General features: G+C 42.0%; 1 pseudogene; it reads left to right on the top strand.

Annotated features, from left to right (window-relative positions):
- The first annotated feature begins 1,647 nt into the window (after positions 1-1,647).
- LOC124690049 lies at positions 1,648-3,139 on the top strand (annotated as a pseudogene).
- Positions 3,140-24,149: the final 21,010 nt, after the last annotated feature.

Below are 24,149 nucleotides of genomic sequence, written 5' to 3' on the forward strand. Positions count from 1 at the left end.
CACCTTGAGAGCATTTTCGGTCGCGTTCCCAAAGCATCCCCAAAGAGATTTGGGGCGCGTTGAACAAAAAAAAAACGTTTCCAGCAGCGTGCCTAAAGCTTTTTTTTTTGTCCAGCGCGGTCCGATACGGTGTCTGGCGTCCCGAGCCCGTCCCCGCTACACATGAGACGCTCCGGACACGCCGGACACAACGAAAAGCGAGGTGAAGAGACGCGGGTCTGACGCGTCAGCGGTCGGAAGCCTAAAACCCCGTCGCCTACCTTTGGTCAAGCGACGTTAATGGCGTCCCAGTTTTCCCAGGCAAGGCAGGGACGCGTCTCGTCAGGGCCCGCCCGATCGACGCCGTCCTTGTCGCACCGCTCGGCACCCTACACCGTCCCCAAGCGCGTGGTGAAGGATGAGCCGGGGTTCGCGACGACGCCTGTCAATCCGAGGTGCAGCGGCAATGGCAGCGACAGCAGCAAAGGCGAGGCGGCGGCGCCCTCCTCATCCCGAAGCCGGAGGGGAAGGAGGAGCAGGACGACGAGGCAGCGGCAGCAGCAGCTCATCGCCAGCAGCGACGACCCCGAGGACTGCCTAGCACTGCGCGTGGCGTGCTTGGCGTCGTTGAACGACAAGGATGCCTGGAGAGGCAACCTCGACACGGCGATCGCCATGTCCATCCGCGACACCGGCAAGCCTCTCGTGGACCTCACCGACGACGGCGAGGCAGGACCAAGCGGCCTGGTGAAGGTGAAGGACGAGCCCGTCGACGAGCCCGACGAGCGAGTCAGAGGTCGTCACCGACGGCATGTACAACTTCCACCAGTACTACGACGCCTCCGGCCGAACTTGTAGATTAGGGTTTAGTTCAAATTTAATCGAATTTCGTTCGAATCTATGTAATATATAACAAGTTTGGATGAATTCGCACAAGTTTAAAATTTATGAAATTTTGTTTGGGGGACGCGGTTGGGGAGCGATATCCCCAAAACGCGGCACGAAAAAAAAAATATCCCCAAACAATCAACCCGGCGCTATTTGGAAGACGGTGTGGAGAACACGGGTGGAGATACTCTGGTGCAATGTTTCTATCGGATGACTTTGATGCAGCATTGTACGAGCATATAGCAAGGTTCACAAAAGATCTAACAAGACAAAATAAGAGCGGCAACGTGAGTAACCCCCTTGTAAAAGACTTTAATTTTCTGAAGTTATGTAACATCAAGTACATGTTCCATTTCTAGCGGATAAGCAAGCAGTTTCCTATAATCCTATTTTACCTTACCTGCTATACATATACAAACATGCTAGATGCTTAGATTTAACTATATCTGCACTCTTTTTTCTACACTTCTCGTGTGCGGATTTATACAGAATTCAGACAAAGCTCAGACAATTTTGATGGTACAGAAGAAGTATCTACTCCGTAGTAGATGTGTAATTATCTGCTGAGTGCAAAAAAAAAGGTGTGTAATTATCTGCTAATTTCTTGCCTGGTAGTCATTGTGGGCTTCGTAGGCCTTTACTGTTTAACTTCGTAGGCTTCAATTATTTTCTACAGTAGTACTTTTTTTTACCTTGCACGATTCCCTTCTCGTTCTCTGAAAACAAAAAAAAAACTCAATCCCCTTCCTCTGCTGCCCCCACGGAAATCAACTGAGGAAAATGGAAGACAACCCGACGGCGACGGCGACGGCGACGGAGGCCGGGGCGGTGGCGGCGGACGCCGTATCCAAGGTGCTCGGCGACGATCTCCTCGTAGAGATCCTCCTCCGCGTCGGCTTCCCCACTACCCTCGTCCGCGCCGCCGCCGTCTGCAAGCGCTGGCTCGACCACGCCTCCCACAAGGCCTTCCTCCGCCGTTTCCGTAAGCTCAACCCGCCTCGCCTCCTCGGCTTCTACATCGAAGGATTTCGAGGGTCTCCACGCTTCGTACCTATGCTTCCTCAGCCCCCAGAACTGGCCGGCGCCGTCCGCACCGTCGAGGGCTACGGCCTCTGCGCCGACAAGGAGAGAGTAGTGATTCGGGACTGCCGGAACGGCAGCGTCTTCAACGTATTGTGCAGCAGCAGGCGCGGATACGGACCCAGCCTTGGGGTGCACAGCCCACTCTGCCCTGAGAGAGCCATGGCCATCGACCCACCACTCTCAACCCCCCAGCAGCAGCAGTACTACAATCCCCTCAGGCCACCAACACCGAGATCCTTTCACATCCTCTCCAGAGAAGAAAAAGGCGGCGACTTGTCCTACTATTATGTGTTGATGGAGTTCGTCCCCAAGGAAGGGGCAACTGATTTGACAGCAAATTTTACCGTCCGTGTGTCTATGTTGCAAGATGGAGTCTGGTCTCTGGTGTATGCATGCCTCAGCCACGACGCAGATCCCTCACTGGCGGGCAGGACACGGAGCTGTGATGGTTGACAGCAAAATCTACATGACGGTCACCTTGATAGACATCACCGTCTTGGATTTGAAGACCTCAACTTTTTCAAAAATTCAGCTTCCAGAGGGAGTACAGTATTACTCTTCAGACTTCATGTTATCACAGGCTGATGATGCATCCAGTGTGTGTCTCGTTGAGGTGAAGGAGTTTCAGCTTCGCATCTGGCTCCACAAGGGGGGCAGCTGGTCGATTGTGGATACCATTTGTCTGCATGAGATGTGTGCAAATCTCATGATGTCAGATTGCACGGTTAAGGACGCGCGTACTTCTCATCTTCGGATAAACCACGTGGGGGACAACGCTGAGTTTGCGCTCTTGCATATGGGTCGATTCGTGCGCTATCTGGATATGAGGTGCAGGACACTGCGTACAATCTATGAGATGTCAGAAGATGAGCAAGATAGGGGCAGCATTAGCGTCCATCCTTTTATGATGATCTGGCCTCCCACATTCCCTTCCCTGAAGTGAGATCCTACCAGGTTTGCTTTTTGGCCTTCAGATAATCTGTGTAGTGCTCTTGTCGAGCTTAGCAATGTCTGTTTTCCATCACACTGTTTGGTATAGCTGTAGAATTGTGCTAGGTATATTATTGAACTTATGCCACTTTGACATGCAATGACTTCCAACTGACATTTTAGAATGCTTGTGTTAAGATTTTAAAAGTACTTCGGTGTTGTGGTCACAATGTATGGTTTTAAGAGGTGACACACTTCTGTGACATGTCCTTTGAAGTCTAAATTTTACAACAGTATGGACTCCATACTTGTTAGAAATTGCATATCATAATGTAGCTTGTTGTTCTTTGCTAGGCCTATATACTGAATTGTCAAGTCATGGCATATTACTCCATGGAATGTTAAAATTAGATGTGTCACGAAAGGATGAGGGTGTTCCTTGTATGTCAATTATGGACTCCATACTTGTTAGAAAATTGTATTTCATAGTGTAGATGGTTGGCGTTGTAGTTTGCTACACATATAGTGGAACTTGAAATTATGGCTTATTACTCCATGGAATGGTAACTTTTGTTAAAGCTTGTAGTGATACCAGACATCAGGCTTTTCTGAACTTGTTCTTACCCATATATTATGTAATAATACTGGCATTTTATACTGATACTAAAGAATGACTTGTTTGGTGTTTTAGGATGGACAGTTCATTCTGTTTTATCACAGTTTTTTTAAATTTTCAGGCATTCTTAAGTAAAAACTAAGTTTTTGTTGATATGACCAGAAGATATACAAGTTAATAATGGGTAATTTGTCCTTCTGTGATCAGAATCATGAAAATATGCAGTTCTATGATATGATGGATTTCAAAAACCTTTTAGGAAAAAATGCATTGTTTTTTTACTTTCGAGCGCACATAAATGTTTGGCTATCATTTTACTAGCCACTTGTCTTAATTATTCATTTGAAAGACCAAATTTTGCATCTCCTAATACACTGTTATCCTTAATACCAACTTCTCATTGGTTTTAGCAGCTACTTGAATGACTCCTGACTTGTTAGAAAATTACATTTCATAGTGACCATGTTGTCGATTTTGTTTGGTAGACATACGCTGACATGTGAGATTACTTCATGTTACTCCATGGGATGGTAACTTGCGCCATTTTGACATGCTTGTTAACCGACATTTTAGAATGCTCGTGTTAAGATTTTTAAAAACACTTATGGTTTTAGGAGGGGACACACTTCCGTGACATGTGCCAGGATGAGGGTGTCCTTTAAAGTTTAATTTTACAACAGTATGGACTCCATACTTGTTAGAAATTGCATTTCATAGTGTAGCTTGTTGTTTGCTAGACATATACTGAATTGTCAAGTTATGGCATATTACTCTATGGAATGGTAAAATTGGATGTGTCACAGGATGAGGGTGTCCATTGTATGTCAATTATGGACACCATACTTGGTGGAAATTGCATTTCATAGTGTAGATGGTTGTCATTGTAGTTTGCTAGACATATACTGAAACTTGAAATTATGGCATATTACTCTATCGAATGATAACTTTTCTTAAAGCTTGTATTGATTCCAAACATCATGTTTTTTCTGAACTTGTTCTTACCCATATACTATAGTCTAATAATAGTGGCATTTTATACTGGTACTAAGTAATGACTTGTTTTGTGCTTTAGGACACATAGTTCATTCTGAGTTACACTGTTTTTTTTAATTTCTAGGCATTCTTAAGTACTCCCTCCGGTCTGAATAAATTGACGCGAAATTGCATAGGTAGTAACTTAGTTCCGCGTCGATTAAACACGTACGGAGGTAGTAGAACCTAGAATATGATGTCCGACAGTATAAACATGGATTTTCCAGAACGTTGATATATAATGGGATTAACATTCGTTAAAGCATGATGTTGCATATAGGATCATATATCTCTTATGTGTGATTCATGATTCAGATATATCATAGCGTAAGTTTTCATTGATATGACCAGTAGATATACAAGTTACCAATGGGTAATTTGTCCTTCTTTGATCAGATATTTGTTTTACTGGACTGTATCATGAAAATATGCAAGTCTAAGATATGAAGAATTTCAAAAAAATTGTAGAAAAATGCATTAGTTTTACTTTCGAGCACACGTAATGTTTGGGTATCATTTTACTAGCCACTTGTCTTAATTATTCATTTGAAATTTCAATTTTTTTTTCTTTCCCAATACATTGTATTCCTTAATACCAGTTTGTCATTAGTTTTAGCATGCTACTGAATGAACTTGTTACAAAATTACATTTGATAGTGTCGATGCTGTCAAATTTGTTTGGTAGGAATATGATAGCGTGTCAGATTATGTCATATTACTCCATGAGATAGTTACTTTTGTTAAGGCTCATTCATGCTTGCTGAACTTTGTCTTCCCAGTATAACAATCTATAGCGTTGCTGAAGATGACTCATTTGGTTGTTTTAGCATGGGCATTTCATTCTGCATATATCACTTTTATTCTACTTTTATCACTTGTCTCTGAATTATTAGCTGCCCTTAACTGCAAAACTAAAATTGGATGTTCAAAAGTATGAGTTTGGTTTTAATTCAGGAAGTTGATGTATAATAAAATTATGTTCTGTATGTTAAGCAAGTTGTTGCTTAGTGGATAATGCATCTCTTATGCATGATTTCTGATGCAGATATACCATAGAATATTTTTCCTTTTTCATATGACTGGTAATAATATAAATTCTCTTATTAATAGTTAATTTGTGCTTGCATGGAACCCATTACTAGGAAAACGCCTATAGCCGCAAATCTTATTGCCGGCGCACCAAAAACCATGCCCGCCGGTGCTAAATACTACCGGCGCGCCATTTTTTGGCCGCGCCGGTGATGACCCAATACCGCCGGCGCAGGAAAACTTTAGTGCGCCGGGGATAAGGGTGAACCAGGTCCAGACCAAAACTGAAAATCGAGGCTACCTTACTGCCGGCGCACCACCATGTAGGTGCACCGGTGGTAATTTTCTTACCACCGCGCACCTACATGGTGGTGCGCCGGCAGTAAGGGGAGATGTAATTTTCCCTCCCCACCCCCTTGGACCACCTTTTCAGTTTTCAAAAAAATAAAATAAAATGATAGAAAATTCAAAAAATAAAATCCTTTGAACTGCCCATGTATTATGTAATCTAGTTTTAATGAAATTTGAAAAAATAAATTTTGATATATTATGCAAAATGGCCTCATCTTTCGGTAAAACGAGATTTCTGGTTGCATACGACCTACGATGAAAACTTTTTTATATCAAAATCTATCTACGCAAAATTTTCTATCCGAATTCAACGACCATTGATCGTTTGGACAAAAATTGGATTCGGCAAATTCAAAACAGAAACAAGACTTTTTTCAGGTTTTAGATTTCGATGAAAGAAATAAAAAATATCCCCGGCGCACCACCATATTTGGTGCGCCGGCGGTAACCTAGGCTATATATGCCCAAACCAGCCGGCGCACCTTCTCTCTCTTCCATTTCCCCCTTTCTCATACACTTCTCCTCCTCTCTTCCGCCCTCCGGCCACCTTCTCTTCTCCTCCACTTTTCCTTCTCCCTCCTCCTCTTCTACCTTCTTACCCCTACTCCTTCTAATCCCTCCCTCCGGCGAGCACCTGCTCAAGCTACTCACCGGCGAGCACCTCCTCAAGTATCTCACCGGCGAGCACCTCCTCAAGTATCTCACCGGCGAGCACCTCCTCTAGCATCTCACCAGCGAGCACCTCCTCTCACCCTGGAAACCACCCTCCGACGAGCTTCTCGACGACCACCTCCTCTCACCCGGCGACCACCTCCTCTCTGTTCTTCAATGGCAACACCCACAGTGTATAAGAATGTACTAGTGCTAGTCCTGGGCTCCTGGCACAGTGTATGTTGAACAAAAGGAGAGTGCAACAAGGGGACTCCATCCCGCTTTCATATGTTCGACTTCATTGTTTATGACCTTGCGGCCATGCTAGATAAGGCTAACACGGCAGGACACATTCAGAGAGTAGTCCCCATTATTGAAATTATAGAACCCTAACTAAGGACAAGGATTCTGTGCACATGGGAGTCAGTGCTCCCTTCACTTTTAGATTTTTGAAAATTTCAGATTCTCATATTTCTCTGCTTTCAAGAATTATGATATTAAATATGTAGATAGATGTGTACACGAGGATTGGAATCAAAAAAGTCTCATCAAAAAATACATTATATATTTGAAGATGCAAAAAAGACAAATTTCTGACAGTACACTGACAAAATATACGTACTATTGTACTACTATTTATAGTTAGAAATTTTTCTTTTTTGTATTTTCCAAAATACAAAGTATTTTTTAATGGGACTTTTTTGACTACACTCCTCGTGTCTAAATCTATCTACATATTTAATGCCATAATTTTTGAAAACATAAAAGAGCGAGGTTTTGAAAATTTTCAAAAATCCAAAAGTCCAAGGAGCACTTGTGCTCATGTGCACATGGTACTTTCCGCCTAATTATTGTACTACCTCCGTTTCAAGGAATAAGGCGCACGCGCATTTCAAGATGAACTTTGACCATAAAAATTGAGCAACAAAATCTAAATTATATTATATGTAATTAGTATCGTTGGATTCGTATTGAAAAGCACTTTTTAATGATATTAATTTCATACAAACATTATTTATCTATTTTAAGTAATTCTTGGTCAAACAAAAAGCTCGTAAAACGAGGGCGCCTTATTCCTTGAAACGGAGGTAGTATATAGTATTGCATGACCCTTTGGGGGTATATATAGAGGTACAAGGGGAGGGGATAGACTTGTAGTACAAGATGATCAATCCTAATCTCACGTATACACCCCTACATATTATACATCTAACATCCCCCCTCAGTCGTAGCGGGAGTGAAGCGAACGCTTGCGACTGGATTTGAAGTCTCGCGCTTCCATCCTCTTCTCCTCCTTCTCATCACCGGCGTCCCCTTCTGGTACCTCCTCTTCCCTCCCGCAGTCACAGCGGGAGTGTCGACGCAGACGCTGTTGACTGGAGTTCTTGACTTGCTGTAGACGTTTTGTTGATGTTGATGTCAAGGTAGCCGATCATGATGTAGCCGTGGTCGAGGTGTGGTCAACGTCGTAGTCGTCATATGTGGTGTAGCCGTATTCGCGGAAGTTTTTGGTCGTAGGGTTTTAGGTTTTTTGGGCGGCGGCGATAGCGGTTCTGTGGCGACGACGGGTTTTGTCGTAGTGCGGCAACGGCAGCGGTTCTGCGGCGGCGGCGGTTCTGCGACGGCGGCGGGGTTTTTGTGTTGTAGACGGCGACGGTAGTGTTGACGAAGATGTCGATGGAGACCATATTTATGTAGACCTTGGCGATGTATTTGGTGATGTAGAACTCGATGTAGATCTTGATGTAATGGTACAGCTTGATGTAGTTGTTGAGCGTGGTGTAGTTCGCGGTGCAGTGCAGATCGTTGGTGTAGTTCACGTAGCATGATCGTATACCGTGCTGTTGGTGTAGGTGTACGCCATGTGTAAAATCATTGTTGCAGGGTTGTTGGTGTTAGAAATAGGATAGCTTTGATACTAAGCTAACTAGGAAGTTATTAAGATTTGCTTAGATCATAAGCTAAGTAGGTAGTTACTTTTGTCCAAACGCTGTAATCCCGAAGGGATGTCTTTGTAACCGTCTTATAGGCGTCTGTTCGGTGGGTATATATACCCCCAACAATCATCAATGAAAGATCACTTGATTCTCTCACTTATTAGTTCTTAAACACGTTATCACGCACGCTGCTCTCCGCAGGAGTGAAAGGCAGTCGGTGGAAGGAACGGTACTTGACAAGACCAAAGCCGCAACTGCGGCAACTCATCTGCACTGCAAGGTGAGACCAACACCAGCGTCGCTCCGGCGAACTCCGACGCGCCGCAGCCAGAAACTCCACTCACCAACGGTGTCGCGCGAGCACAGGCGCACAAGCATGGTCTTCGACCTCCGCGCAAGAGCACCTGGCGTGGCCCCTCTAGCCTCGCCCCTCGCGACTCCGGCAAACGTCCGGCGCACCAGCCGGTTGCGCCCTCCGGCGCGCACACGACCAGGCCGGCGACGGTTCCTCGCCACGCGGCTACCGGCAAAGAGGCCGCCTATGCGCGGCGAAGGTGACCTCCAACGGCGGCGCACCCTGCAGCCTTCGGCTTAGCCATCGCGGCACGGCCCCGGTATCGCCGATGACACGGCACCGTCTGAGGCGACGGCGAACGACGCGCGCCACAGACCGCATCAGCGCGGCGGCGCCTGCAAGAACGGCCACCAGGGGAGGCTCCCTAGACCAAGTATCTCGTCGGTGCGGCGGCCAACGGCCGAGCTCCGCGCCGTGCCGCTCGTCCGGCGTGGCTCGTAGCACCCAAGCGGTGGGTTCTGTGAGCAAAACAATTGATTTTGCCCACCAAGAGGATGACGATGAAGCCTTACCTCTTCGTCAGTTTTCCATCTTAAGCAAACACCTCTGCATTTTTCTGTTATAAGCCCCAAGTCTTGTTTCAATGTGCAGTTAAGCACTATGATTGTTTAGATTTAGCCTACAGTCATCGGACTTTCAATTTGGATCCTCAGATCGAGTTCATATATATATATATAGTTTAGCCATCAGTTTTCCTATATATTAACATATTGTGAGGCCTTTAGGCCTTCATATACACCACAGTTGTTGTATAAATTTGCCGCTAGCATTTTATATACTATTTGAGTAACAAGCAATACAACAAGGTTATTTTGCAATTGATTTTTGTTCCCTTGCAAATTTCTCATTTTAAAAAAGAGATAAAATTACCAATAAAATGTGTGAGTATCTTAAATTTTATTTGCGAATCACAAGGTAATTGCATGGAATGCAGAAATTGCAGACTTTCCGTTACCGAGAGATGTACTCCATAAATACGGAGAATATCTGTAATGTGTCAACTTGCAATTTGAGATCCACACACCCGTATGGCATAAAAGCATCAGCTTAATATTCAAATAGTTCCTCTAGAGCATATTTGTTGTTTACCAAACTAAAATTTACCATTATAGTAAAAAAAAAATGATGCATGATTATTACATGCTTCTATTATGTTGGTAAGATGTGGAATCTTTAGGGATACAATTTCTATCAAGATAGTCCATGATAAATAGAAATTTATCATAAACTATTAAAATTTCTACATCATGTGGTAATAATCATATTCACCACGAATAATCAATGTCAAAAATACGTATCTATGTTTTGGCAATGAATTTAACATCTCCCATCACTTTGGGTAAGAAGTCCAAAGCATTGATAGAAGTATCATTTAATATCTCAATATTGAATGTCTACTCCATGGTCATTAATTAAGGAATTACCTCGGCCATTAATATGCTCAATCGAAGCATTTTCACAAACTTATTTACTATCATAGTAAATGATTTGCATGATCATCTCATGCAAGGCTAAAATCTCCATCAAAGGAATTCACTAAACTCATATTAGATGAGAGAAAATGGATAAATATCTATTCCTCTCTAAAATCTCCACCAAGGAGATATTTGTTGTATAAATACAATGTTAATAGGTTCTCATTCACTTTTGAGGATTTCTAGTCCATTGAAGTTATTCACTTCTGTTGTGTATAAAATCAACTCCAAGTTTATATTTTGTGATTAGGCAATTTCAAATATGTGCCTGATTCAAAAACCTCAATGCACTTTACATCCTACTTTGATGGTAATGCACATACATCATCGTCTTTATTTCAGGATATATATATGTTATCTTCTTATGAAGATTCATTAGATACACCCTACGGGTGATATATAGCACGACCTGAAATTCAAGTATTACTCATAATACTAAGAATCTCAATGGTCTTGAAAAGAACCATGAGAAATCAATGTAAAGTGGAGGTAAAATGACAAGCATAAACATAATGGCCGTGTTAAAAGGGGATAACATAACTCTCAAGTTCATCAAAGATGTTATTGTATGAATCATTATACATATGAAATCCCAATTCCCAAGACTTTTGGTTGGGTTATTCCCCTAAATTCATCATATAATATGAGTTCAACTGGATAATTTTAAAGGTCACTTCGATAATTTTGAAGCTCACTTCAATAAACACCAGAATATAATATGGTTATGGATTGTACTTATATTCTTCATCATGAAGAAAACAAAAGTGTAATCCGGCAGGAGATACACTCCTTCACAATAGCATGTTTCTTGTGGAATAAAATTCCCAATAGATTTTTGGGACTTCATTTTGTCTCATGACTATCCAAATATGTCATTTAACATATACGCATAATATTAAATGTGGTATGTTGTCCATTAATATCATGTTTCTCATACATGACATTTCAATGTATGAAGTAAATTCATACTAAACTTTGTTGCGTCGAAACTAATTTTTTCAGATTTTGATGAATCTAAGATTTTTCATAATCTCCTTGATCACCCATTATAGGGATAATGCGTAAAATTAGTGAAATTTTGCTGGTCACAATTTACAAGTTGCAAAATTCTCAAATCATTAGATTTTCTGAGCACCTAATGTGCCATGAGATTTTTTTTTTCTAAGTCTCTCACACTCCACTCAAATTACTTGAATTTATTCAAGAAGATACTTGTTGACTATTCAACAACTATCTGGGTCATATAAGTATTTCATGATATTGATAGACACATCTAGTGGATGGTCTTACATGGGTCTTTAATCTCCACAGATCCATGATTTTACTAAATTAATTGCTCAAATTATCAAATTAAGAGCAAAATATTATATATATTGGTTAAACCAATACTAATATTTTTTTATGAGCATTCATGATTTTACTATGTACCTGCGTGTACATACCCAGAATAGTGCAACTAAATTCTTTGTCAAAAGAATCAAACTAATTAAATGGCCACTGCAACAAAATTTTGATATACCAACATATTGTTGGAGACATGCGGTCTTACACGCCGTAGATCTAATCTAGATCATTACAGTTGCTTATCATACTGCTTCCCCTTGCAGTAAGTACGTGGAAATCAAACAAGTATTTCCCATCTGCGATAATTCGGTTATATACCGGTATCACCACCCCATCGTACATCATGGGCCCTCACATCAATTTGGGATCTATGTGATAAATAACTGAGGTATAATTGTTTATTCGTCAAATGCCTCAAGACCCTAACAAGGGAGTTATTGATAGCCTGTACGTTGATTGCATTTGCAATAACGACATTTTTCGGTATTAGGGGGAGATTAGTATCACAAAGAATACCGATAAATAAATAATATATGTCATAGACTTTCAGTCCTTATATTCACGTACTTGAGAATCTAAACGACAAGTTTAGTCATAAATTTGCAACACATTGCAAATCTGCCACATACATTTACTCGTGACAAATATGTCACAAAATCATATTATGCATGCAACCTATGTGCCAAAAGAGTGAAGGTACCTAATGTAACCACTTTCCTCCAAAATGAGAGCAAAAGGGGGAGCAAATTGGTCACATGAGATATAAATTCTCACATGCTTCCGCGGAATAGAGGAAATTATATCCTCAACAAGTAAATGTAGTTCAACCTCAAGTTGAATAACACATAGTGGATGCTCATCATCCAAACCCAGCACAAATGTGCACATAATTTTAGGTGTTGGGACATCGAAACACCTTGACTCCATTGTTATGGGAAATCATGAGGAGTTCAAATATTTTAATCAAATTTCCACAAATCTTATTGATTCAACAGAATCATACAACAAAGACTACATTTTGTCGATAAATATTTATTCTTAAAATTGCTAAAACCTTTGGGCCCCTGAACCAAAGTCCATGGCAGAGTGCCTAAAGCACTCATATGTTGGTTCAACTAGAAGGATGCAATTGAATAAGAATAGCACTCACTCAATAAGGGAGGTATTTACCATCGTAATACCTATTCCTCATAAGCACCTTCCCTCTGGAAGGCAAATGACTTTTTGTTAACAACAACAACAAAAAAACAATGAGGTGGTGATAAAGTGAGGCTTGTAGCGCAAGGGTTCACGTAGAGACCCGACATCAATTATATATGATGTAACATACCCTATTGGTATAAGTGGAATTATGTTTCGATATTAATATTATTGGCAATTATAAATAAACTATCCATGTAGCTGATGGATGTAGTGATTACATAATCATATGGGTCACTCAATTTGGATATCTATATTAAAGTCCTTAAGACTTATAAATCCAAATCCAAAATTAAATCGCAACATATGTGTAATAATACAAAAGTCACTCTATGACTTAAAATAGTCAAACACAAATTGTGTGGTACATTTGACTATAAGAGGTCCTTTTTATAAAGGATTACTCGTACAGTGATGATTGCTTATATGTTGTCATAAACAAAATCCCTAATTGGATTCTACATGACATTTGTATATATCAATGCTTTTATCATCAAAGTATATAATATACATGAAAGGTCCTTGCAATCATATCAAGACGGAGATTTGGATTGAACCAAGTATTAACCAAGTTTATAACTTGAGTATATTCCTTTGGAATACATATATATCAGTCTTTACATGTCCATAAAGTTTTGGAGAAATTAAATATGGATAAATCAAATCAAAGATACATATGGTCACAATATCCCTAAGAGGGATACAAATTCATTCATACATTGTAGTAGTGATGAAGTGATATTGGACCTCTTGTTCCATATCTCAATACAAACTACATCATGAATGTGAATATTTTGTTGTCAACTTCTTTAAAGTGCAAGCCCCAACTAAAATATTAGTGTAAGTAATATCCTCCGATATATTTAAGGCTCAAACGATCTTGATTAATTCCCTTAGGAATATCAAGATTTGACCATCGTGTAATCTACATTGGCTATAATTACCGATCCCAAAAATACCATATCATAGACTGAATTCAATGAAAGAGCCTTCTAACTAAGAGAACAAAATAGGCTCTACTGACCACATTCAAGATTATGTGGTTGAGATTCAACAGAATCACCCACCATTATTTATCAGATTATACCACTTGTATTACTCAAATGCATAAGGGTTAATTTAATATTTTCCAAACTAGGGAGATAAACACTTTGCAAACATATCATGTGAAATCTAACAGATTTATTCACAGTGCTTTACATATTCCCATATTCCTGAATTTAAGTTCATGGATCGGCGTGAGACAACTCTTAGTCTTGCAAAGTCCAGGGGGAGTAAAACTCCCAAATTATAACCCGTTGATGATCATTAGATCATATATTGTACTCTTTTTCCCTCAATGAGTTTTTCCTAATGGTTTCTCATAAAAGGTTTTTAATGAGACGATATAAATACAAGTGTTAAGATATGCCACATTGTTTTCTCCTTATATTTTTCCCATTGGGTTTCAAAGGAGTTTTCCGTGGCACATCATATTGCACTCTTTGCAATATTTACACAAGATATATGTCGTACCTCCTATTTTCCCCGCTGGGGTTTTTAAAGGAAGTACAAAAGGCATATTTATTGTTCTCCAAACTCATTCGTGAGGTTTTTCCCTTCTCTAAGGTTTTCTCATATGAGTTCTCATGGAGACAATAATCTTTACATGTTGTACTATTTTCTCCTTATTTTTCCCAAAGGGTTTAAAGGAGTTTTAACAACATGTCAACTACAACTCTCCTCATATTTTTCCCATAGGGTTTTTGGGGGAGAGATTTTAAAGATGATGACTTTCAAGATGACACAAAGAGCACAATTGTTTACAAGGACATCCTCACATAAAATTAAGAAGACTTTCAAGACTATGCGAGAAGGTCTTGAAGATTATACAAGAGATTCTCAAGAGACAGCATTGTCCAAGGGGGAGTGTTAGAAATAGGATAGCTTTGATACTAAGCTAACTAGGAAGTTATTAAGATTTGCTTAGATCATAAGCTAAGTAAGTAGTTACTTTTGTCCAAACGCTGTAATCCCGAAGGGATGTCTTTGTAACCGCCTTATAGGCGTCTGTTCGGTGGGTATATATACCCCCAACAATCATCAATGAAAGATCACTTGATTCTCTCACTTATTAGTTCTTAAACAGTTGGCGATGCTAGTTGCTGCTCCTGGCTGGTCACGCATGTACAGGCACGCACGCGTAGATGACGTCCGTGTGGCCGACTCCCGCGCGTGCGCTGCAACTCCTGGAGATGTGCTGATGGTGCTGGCCTGATCGGACGATTGGACGAACGTGCGCAGGTGCAGCTCGAGTGGAGCACGGAGACGCGCCGCCGCGAGTAGACGTAGATTGGAGCGTGGCTGAACGGCGGCGCTCGTAATTCGTCCGCGTGCCGCTGCAGCGAAGTTTAGGCAGATGTTGATGTAGAGCCTGTAACCTGCCAATGCCTGCAACGCGGCGCTTGGAGTCACCGATGACCTCACGCCGGAGACGATCTAAAGCAGATTGAAATAGGAAATCTCGCACTTGTTTGCACCGGATCTTAGGTCATGGATGTAGGGATTTTTATTTGGCTAAATCGGATCTAATCTATGAAAATTGGGAATCGAAATTTGGATCTAATCTAAACTAAGAACCGATCCGATCTTTGATCGAAACCAGGTGCCGCGTCCCCGAGGAGAGATCTCCCCGGGGGCGGCGCGATGCGGAAGTGGTTGGAGGAACTAGGATCGGCACCGCGAGGCTAACCGCTCTGATGCCATATTGAAATTATAGAACCCTAATTATTGTATATAGTATTGCATGACCCTTTGGGGGTATATATAGAGGTACAAGGGGAGGGGATAGACTTGTAGTACAAGATGATCAATCCTAGTCTTACGTATACACCCCTATATATTATACATCTAACACCCATTTGATCGTAGGTGGGGTCTCTCACCTACAATATTGCAATATGCCGATGTCACGATTACCCTGATACTGTTAAGTAGAGATCTAGACATCACCTACCTCAAATTTCCATCCTTCTGTTTTGAGCTGATGTTCGACCTCAAGATCAACTCGGGTTGAAGGAGGCTAGATCGACTGGCCAATCTTATTAATTGCCAAGTTGGCAACTTTTTTCACCTACTTGGGATTCCTGACAGCTGGTCAGAATCTTACTTGGGAAGATTTGCTAATTGGTTGGCAAGACACCTGCGTTTTTCAAACCAAAGGTGGTAACATAGCAGTAAGTGCCAAACGGGGTGATGAACGAGGTCGCCTTTTGGTCCGACTTCTTCATCCGGATCTGGTGATACCCGGAATATGCATCAAGAAAACACAAAAGTTCCGCCCCTGCCGTCGAATCAATGACCTGGTCAATGCGCGACAAGGGGAACGGATTCTTCGGACAACGCTTATTCAACCCGGAGTAATCGATGCACATTCTTAGTATTTCAGAATTTTTATGGGTACAAGGACAGGATTGCGACCCAATCAGTATGGATAACTTCTACTACAAAACCTGCCTCTAGTAACTTTGCTAATTCCATTCCTATGGCGCGGCGCTTCTTATCTCCAAAGCGTCGCATAGCTTGCTTCACCGGTTTAGCCCACGGGTTTATGTTGAGGTAGTGCTCGGCGAGTTCCCTTGGTACTCCGAACATGTCAGAAGGTTGCCATGCGAAGATATCCATGTTAGCGCGGAGGAACTCGACGAGCGCGGCTTCCTATTTGGGGTCCATGTTGGCTCCGACCGAGACCTGCTTAGTGGTATCTCCTTGCTTGAAGTCGATTTTCTTGGTCTCTATCGCAGCCTTGAACGAGGTTTTCTGTTCGGAGATCTGCTTCTTGGTGGTATGCATCTCTTTCGGATCCACCGCGGCTCTGTAGTCTTGCAGCTCCTCTCCAGATATCATAGACTCTGCGAAGGCGGCTTCGCCCAACTCGCACTCGTGAGCCTTCTTGTAGTCTCCGGATACGGTAATCATACCATTGGGGCCCGAAATCGTGAGCTTGTTGTAGATGTAGCACGCTCTTGCGTGAAACTTGTGGTAGGTGGGCCTGCCGAAGATGACATGGTAGGAGCTCTTGAAGGGCACGACCTCGAACGTGATTTTTTTTTCACGGAAATTATTGATATCGCCGAAGGCCACGGGAAGTCTGATGCTGCCGAGGGAGTTTGCCTTTTTACCCGGAACCACACCATGAAATTCAGTGGTGCTGTGTTTGAGCTGTTCCTTGGTAAGGTTCATCCGCTCCAGAGTCTCCAGGTACATGATGTTCAAGCTGGCTCCGCCATCCATGAGACACTTGCAAAAATCATACCCGTCGATGCGGGGGTTTACAACCAAGGCGTAGCACTCCTTCGGGATGACAGTAGGATGATCCTGTCTGTCAAACATACACGGAGTTTCCGACCACCTGACATACTGCGGCACAGCCGGAACTGTGGCGTTCAGGATCCGGAGAGCTGACTTGCTGGCACATACCGTTGGAGTTCCGAGGAAGGGTGGTACGCACCTGCGCTCTTTTTGAAGAAGGGGGTTGGATTTAGCTGCGGATCCTTCCTTAGGATCCGGCGAAGCATCATCCTCATCCATTGCCTCGGAACTGTCTTCCTCTTTGTCCTTGTTCTTGCCCTTGCCTCCTTTGCCGCGTGGGCGTTGATTCCGGGCTCGCTTGTATCCTGCTTCCGGGTCATTTTTGAGATCGTTGACCCACTTGCAGTTGCGGTTAGTGTGAGTGGACTTCCTCGTAGCTGGATCCAGATGGGCCAGGCAGGGCATGTCTTTGTACTCTTCATAGGTTTGGGGGGCACAGGTTCCGGCAGCGGTGACTTGATCACCACGCTGCTGGCCCCTGCCAGCTCCACCTCCACGGCCGCGTCCTCTTCCGCCTCCTTGACCTCCGCGCTGGAAAGCCATGGCGACCATTTCGGATCCGCCACTTTTTTGGTCATCGGGGGGATTTTTCCGCTTGCTGCCGCTACTGTTACCGTTATCACGGTTCTTCTTCTGCTGATGTAGGGGAATTGCTGTGGCTGCGAGATCTCCGCCCGCGTCGTCATCGGCGGCAGTGTGATCGCTGGCGATGGTGATCATGTCATCCAAGGTCAGCTTATTTGCATTGACCAAGCAAGTGAGCTTGTGCCGCAGCAGTCCTCCTCTTTGTAATCCGCCTATAAAGGCGTGCATAGCTGTGTGATTATCTACGTTCTCACATTCGTTCCTGGTTGCTAACCATCGTGTGAGGAAGTTCCTTGATGTTTCTCCCTTCTTCTGGATACATGCCTGCAGGTCGCTTGTCGTGGCAGGTCTCTTGTAGGTGCCCCTGAAGTGCTTTTCGAAGGCTGTCTTCAGGTCAAACCAGCAAAAGATGGAGTTCTTTTCGAGGTCACTGAGCCAGATCCGGGCTGGACCTTGATGTCTACTTCCCCCTCCTTTTCCTGTAGACAGTGTTGGGCCTCCAAGAGCAGAGGTTTGTAGAACAGCAGCAAGTTTTCCCTTAAGTGGATCACCCAAGGTTTATCGAACTCAGGGAGGAAGAGGTCAAAGATATCCCTCTCATGCAACCCTGCAACCACAAAGCAAGAAGTCTCTTGTGTCCCCAACACACCTAATAGGTGCACTAGTTTGGCGAAGAGATAGTGAAATACAGTGTGGTATGAATATATATGAGCAAGTAGCAACGGTGCCGTGAAAATAGCTTGCTGGCGTGTAGTTGATGGTGGTAGTATTGCAGCAGTAGTAACGCAGTAAAACAGTAAACAAACAGTAGTAACGCAGCAGTATTTAGGAACAAGGCCTAGGGATTAGACTTTCACTAGTGGACACTCTCAACATTGATCACATAACAGAATAGATAAATGCATACTCTACACTCTTGTTGGATGATGAACACATTGCGTAGGATTACACGAACCCTCAATGCCGGAGTTAACAAGCTCCACAATTCAATGTTCATATTTAAGTAACCTTAGAGTGTAAGATAGATCAATTCGACTAAACCAAGTACTAACGTAGCATGCACACTGTCACCTTCATGCTAAGAAAGGAGGAATAGATCACATCAATACTATCATAGCAATAGTTAACTTCGCAATCTACAAGAGATCATGATCATAGCATAAACCAAGTACTAACACGGATGCACACACTCGTCACCATTACACCGTGTAGGAGGAATAAAACTACTTTAATAACATTGCTAGAGTAGCACATAGATAAATTGTGATACAAATACATTGCAATCATAAAGAGATATAAATAAGCACTTCACTATGCCATTCATCAGTGAATAAGTATTCTGTGAAATATAGCCTAAGAGACCCACACGGTGCACACACTGTCACCTTTACACACGTGGGACAAGGAGTCTCCGGAAATCACATAAGTAAAATTCACTTGACTAGCATAACGACATCTAGATTACAAGCATCATCATATGAATCTCAATCATGTAAGGCAGCTCATGAGATTATTGTATTGAAGTACATAGGAGAGAGATGAACCACATAGCTACCGGTACAGCCCCGAGCCTCGATGGAGAACTACTCCCTCCTCATGGGAGCAACGAGCGGTGATGAAGATGGCGGTGGAGATGGCAGCGGTGTCGATGGAGAAGCCTTCCGGGGCACTTCCCCGTTCCGGCGGCGTGCCGGAACGAGACTCCTGTCCCCGCATCTTGGCTTCGCGATGGCGGCGGCTCTGGAAGGTTTCTGTGGGTTTCGTCAATCGTGTCGATGTTTTTAGGTCAGGGACGAATATATAGGCGGAGAGGCGGCGCAAGGAGGCGGCTGGGGCCCCCACACCATAGGCTGGCGCGGCCAGGGGGCCACCCGCGCCGCCTTATGGTGTGGGCCCCTGCTGCCCGCCTCCGACTCTCCTTCGGTGTTCCGGAAGCTTCCGGGAATTCTAAGACTTTCGGTGTTGATTTCGTCCGATTCCGAAAATATTTCCTTACTAGGATTTCTGAAACCAAAAACAGCAGTAAAACAAGCAACCGGCCTTTCGGCATCTCGTCAATAGGTTAGTTCCGGAAAACGCATAAATATGACATAAGATGTGAACAAAACATGTCGGTATTGTCATAAAACAAGCATGGAACATCAGAAATTAGGGATACGTTGGAGACGTATCAGCATCCCCAAACTTAGTTCCTACTCGTCCTCGAGTAGGTAAACGATAAAAGATAATTTCTGAGGTGACATGCTACCAACATAATCTTAATCATACTATTGTAAAGCATATGAGATGAATGCAGCGATTAGAAACAACGTAAATGCAATGAGTAAACAATTGAATCATATAGCAAAGACTTTTCATGAATAGTACTTTCAAGACAAGCATCAATAAGTCTTGCATAAGAGTTACTCATAAAGCAATAAATTCTTAGTAAAAGGTATTGAAGCAACACAATGGAAGATTAAGTTTCAGCGGTTGCTTTCAACTTGTAACATGTATATCTCATGGATATTGTCAACATAGAGTAATATAATAAGTGCAATATGCAAGTATGTAGGAATCAATGCACAGTTCACACAAGTGTTTGCTTCTTGAGGTGGAGAGAAATAGGTGAACTGACTCAACAATGAAAGTAAAAAAGAATGGTCCTCCATAGAGGAAAAGCATCGATTGCTATATTTGTGCTAGAGCTTTGATTTTGAAAACATGAAACAATTTTGTCAACGGTAGTAATAAAGCATATGTATCATGTAAATTATATCTTACAAGTTGCAAGCCTCATGCATAGTATACTAATAGTGCCCGCACCTTGTCCTAATTAGCTTGGACTACCGAATCATCGCAATACACATGTTTTAACCAAGTGTCACAATGGGGTACCTCCATGCCGCCTCGTACAAAGGTCTAAGGAGAAAGCTCGCATCGGATTTCTCGCTATTGATTATTCTCAACTTAGACATCCATACCGGGACAACATAGACAACAGATAATGGACTCCTCTTTTATGCATAAGCATGTAACAACAATTAATTTTCTCATATGAGATTGAGGATATTTGTCCAAAACTCGAAACTTCCACCATGAATCATGGCTTTAGTTAGCGGCCCAATGTTCTTCTCTAACAATATGCATGCTTAACCATAAGGTGGTAGATCTCTCTTACTTCGGACAAGACGAACATGCATAGCAACTCACATGAAATTCAACAAGAGTAGTTGATGGCGTCCCCAGTGAACATGGTTATCGCACAACAAGCAACTTAATAAGAGATAAAGTGCATAAGTACATATTCAATACCACAATAGTTTTTAAGCTATTTGTCCCATGAGCTATATATTGCAAAGGTGAATGATGGAATTTTAAAGGTAGCACTCAAGCAATTTACTTTGGAATGGCGGAGAAATACCATGTAGTAGGTAGGTATGGTGGACACAAATGGCATAGTGGTTGGCTCAAGGATTTTGGATGCTTGAGAAGTATTCCCTCTCGATACAAGGTTTAGGCTAGCAAGGCTATTTGAAACAAACACAAGGATGAACCGGTGCAGCAAAACTCACATAAAATACATATTGAAAACATTATAAGACTCTACACCGTCTTCCTCGTTGTTCAAACTCAATACTAGAAATTATCTAGACCTTAGAGAAACCAAATATGCAAACCAAATTTTAGCATGCTCTATGTATTTCTTCATTAATGGGTGCAAAGCATATGATGCAAGAGCTTAAACATGAGCACAACAATTGCCAAGTATCACATTACCCAAGACATTTTAACAAATTACTACATGTATCATTTTCCAATTCCAACCATATAACAATTTAACGAAGAAGAAACTTCGCCATGAATACTATGAGTAGAGCCTAAGGACATACTTGTCCATATGCTACAGCGGAGCGTGTCTCTCTCCCACACAAGCATGATGTAATCCAATTTTATTCAAACGCAAACAAAAATAAGAAACATACAGACGCTCCAAGTAAAGCACATAAGATGTGACCGAATAAAAATATAGTTTCAAGAGAAGGAACCTGATAATTTGTCGATGAAGAAGGGGATGCCTTGGGCATCCCCAAGCTTAGATGCTTGAGTCTTCTTGAAATATGCAGGGGTGAACCACCGAGGCATCCCCAAGCTTAGAGCTTTCACTCTTATTGATCATAGTATATCATCCTCCTCTCTTGACCCTTGAAAACTTCCTTCACACCAAACTTCTTATAAACTTCATTAGAGGGGTTAGTACATAATCAAAAACTCACATGTTCAGAGGTGACACAATCATTCTTAACACTTCTGGACATTGCTCAAAGCTACTGGAAGGTAATGGAACAAAGAAATCCACCCAACACAGCGAAAGAAGCAATGCGAAATAAAAGGCAGAATCTGTCAAAACAGAACAGTCCGTAAAGACGAATTTTTAATAAATACTTCCGTTGCTCAGATCAGAAAACTCAAAACTAATGAAAGTTGCGTACATATCTGAGGAACACGCATGTAAATTGGCATATTTTTCTGATTTTTCTACAGAGAAAACAGCCCAGATTCGTGACAGATAGAAATCTGTTTCTGCGCAGAAATCCAAATCTAGTATCAACCTTTGATTAGAGGCTTCACTTGGCACAACAAAACACAAAACTAAGATAAGGAGAGGTTGCTACAGTAGTAAACAACTTCCAAGACACAAAATAAAAACAAAGTACTGTAGCAAAATAACACATGGGTTATCTCCCAAGAAGTTCTTCTCTTTATAGCCATTAAGATGGGCTCAGCAGTTTTAATGATGCACTCGCAAGAAATAATATTTGAAGCAAAAGAGAGCATAAAGAGGCAAATTCAAAACACACTTAAGTCTAACATGCTTCCTATGCATAGGAATCTTGTAAATAAACAAGTTCATGAAGAGCAAAGTAACAAGCATAGGAAGATAAAACAAGTGTAGCTTCAAAAATTTCAGCACATAGAGAGGTGTTTTAGTAACATGAAAATTTCTACAACCATATTTTCCTCTCTCATAATAACTTTCAGTAGCAACATGAGCAAACTCAACAATATAACTACCACATAAAGCATTCTTATCATGAGTCTCATGCATAAAATTATTACTCTCCACATAAGCATAGTTATTCTTATTAATTGTAGTAGGAGCAAATTCAACAAAGTAGCTATCATTATTATTCTCATCAAGTGTTGGAGGCATAGTATAATCACAACAAAATTTACTCTCCATAGTAGGTGGCACCAAAAGACCACTATCATTATAATCATCATATATGGGAGGCAAAGTATCATCAAAGAAAATTTTCTCCTCAATGCTTGGGGGACTAAAAAGATCATGAAAACCAGCTTCCCCAAGCTTAGAACTTTCTATATCATTATCAACAATGGTGTTCAAAGCGTTCATACTAATATTACTACCAGAATGCAAATAAGATTCCATAGGTTTTTTAATTTTCGCATCAAACAATCCATGTTTTAAATCAGGAAATAGCATAAGAAGCTCATTCTTGTCCATTATGCCAAACTAGTGTAAACAAGAAACAAAAAGATGCAATTGCAGGATCTAAAGGAAATAGCTTCGAGTACTTACGGTGCTGGAAAATAGCTTAGTAGCCGAGATCCGGAGTGTGAGTACCTTTTACCTTTCCTCCCCAAGCAACGGCGCCGTAAAATAGCTTGATGTCTACTTCCCCTCCTTTTCCTCGTAGACAGTTGTTGGGCCTCCAAGAGCAGAGGTTTGTAGAACAGCAAGCAAGTTTTCCCTTAAGTGGATCACCCAAGGTTTATCGAACTCAGGGAGGAAGAGGTCAAAGATATCCCTCTCATGCAACCCCGCAACCACAAAGCAAGAAGTCTCTTGTGTCCCCAACACACCTAATAGGTGCACTAGTTCGGCGAAGAGATAGTGAAATACAGTGTGGTATGAATATATATGAGCAAAGTAGCAACGGTGCCGGAAAATAGCTTGTCGGCGTGTAGTTGATGGTGGTAGTATTGCAGCAGTAGTAACGCAAAGAAACAAGAAACAAACAACGAGTAACGCAGCAGTATTTAGGAACAAGGCCTAGGGATTAGACTTTCACTAGTGGACACTCTCAACATTGATCACATAATGCAATAGATAAATGCATACTCTACACTCTTGTTGGATGATGAACACATTGCGTAGGATTACACGAGCCCTCAATGCCGGAGTTAACAAGCTCCACAATTCAATGTTCATATTTAAGTAACCTTAGAGTGTAAGATAGATCAATTCGACTAAACCAAGTACTAACGTAGCATGCACACTGTCACCTTCATGCTAAGAAAGGAGGAATAGATCACATCAATACTATCATAGCAATAGT

This window comes from Lolium rigidum, chromosome 2 (genome assembly GCF_022539505.1).
Source record: "Lolium rigidum isolate FL_2022 chromosome 2, APGP_CSIRO_Lrig_0.1, whole genome shotgun sequence".
Taxonomy (NCBI): Eukaryota; Viridiplantae; Streptophyta; class Magnoliopsida; order Poales; family Poaceae; genus Lolium; species Lolium rigidum.